The sequence below is a fragment of the Galeopterus variegatus genome, unplaced genomic scaffold, assembly GCF_000696425.1.
Source record: "Galeopterus variegatus unplaced genomic scaffold, G_variegatus-3.0.2 Scaffold2167, whole genome shotgun sequence".
In the NCBI taxonomy this organism is placed as follows: domain Eukaryota; kingdom Metazoa; phylum Chordata; class Mammalia; order Dermoptera; family Cynocephalidae; genus Galeopterus; species Galeopterus variegatus.
Genome location: NW_007728278.1, coordinates 255,772 through 256,885, shown reverse-complemented (window position 1 = coordinate 256,885; position 1,114 = coordinate 255,772).

The window sequence follows — 1,114 nt, the reverse complement described above, 5'->3', positions numbered from 1 at the left end:
CACTTCCCAAGCGGCGCACTTATCCAGTGCACCACCGGGCCAGCCCTAAAATCCAAAGCATTCTAATAAGACAGGCTGACGAGGTTGAAGATGGTATTCTGGAGTCGATGAGCAAGTACTGAAAAGTCTTAAGTTGATACAGGAGATGTTCAGAAGTGCTTCCAGGAGAGGGCTCAGGTAACAGCCTTCAGGAACTCCACTGGGAACGTGAGATGAATGGAGCAGGGAGAGGTGAGGGAAGGACACCTGCAGAAAGCAGCCCATGTAGTTTCCAGAGCAGAGAGGTTGAGGCCCTGAGAGAAGGTGATGCCTGTGCTGCTGGTGAGAAGGGTGGAGATGGATGTCACCACCAGAGTTGTTGATGGGCACCGATGTGCAGGCCAAACACCCAGGAGATGTTCAGCAGACATGGAGAGAGTCCAGACTGCAGGATTGAGTCCCTGGCTAGAGATGTGGACTTGGAGGCCAGCCCCAGAGACAAGAGCACCAGAGTGGGGAGAGAAGACTGATGCTGGGCGTGTAGCCAGAGGAAGGAAACAGAGGGTGGAGGAAAAGCCAGAGACAGGAGAGGACACGGATTTATCATTTATTCATCCAGAGGTGACGTATATTAAAATCTGCCAGTCCAGAAGCCCAAGCTCATTGGGGGAGGCTGGCAGAGGACCCTGGGGGCCCAGAGAGGGACGTGTAACTGCAGTGCTTCAGGGGTCCAGGCCAGCTGGAGCAGACACCCTCAAGAGGCCGATGAAATCAAACCGAGGACAGGAGAATCACAACTGAAATGATTCTTGGATTAGGAGATCTGTGAGATCAGAAATCAGATCACAACAGATAAAGAAATAAGTTGGCAGTGAGAACATGGGGATAAAACTAGATTAGCAACTATTTTTCAAAATGATAATACCCAGTTTGGGGATGGAGCACCCTGAGGGTGTGCTCAGAAAAGGCAGGTGCGTGCACACACACACACACACACACACACACATAGAGCGGGAGGAATATACATTTGTGACAATCATCTGCCCACAGTGTGCTAAAGTATCAAAGGCCTTAAAACTGTTCACACACTTCAACCCAGTAATTCCATTTCTAGGAATTTACTCTAATCAATAAT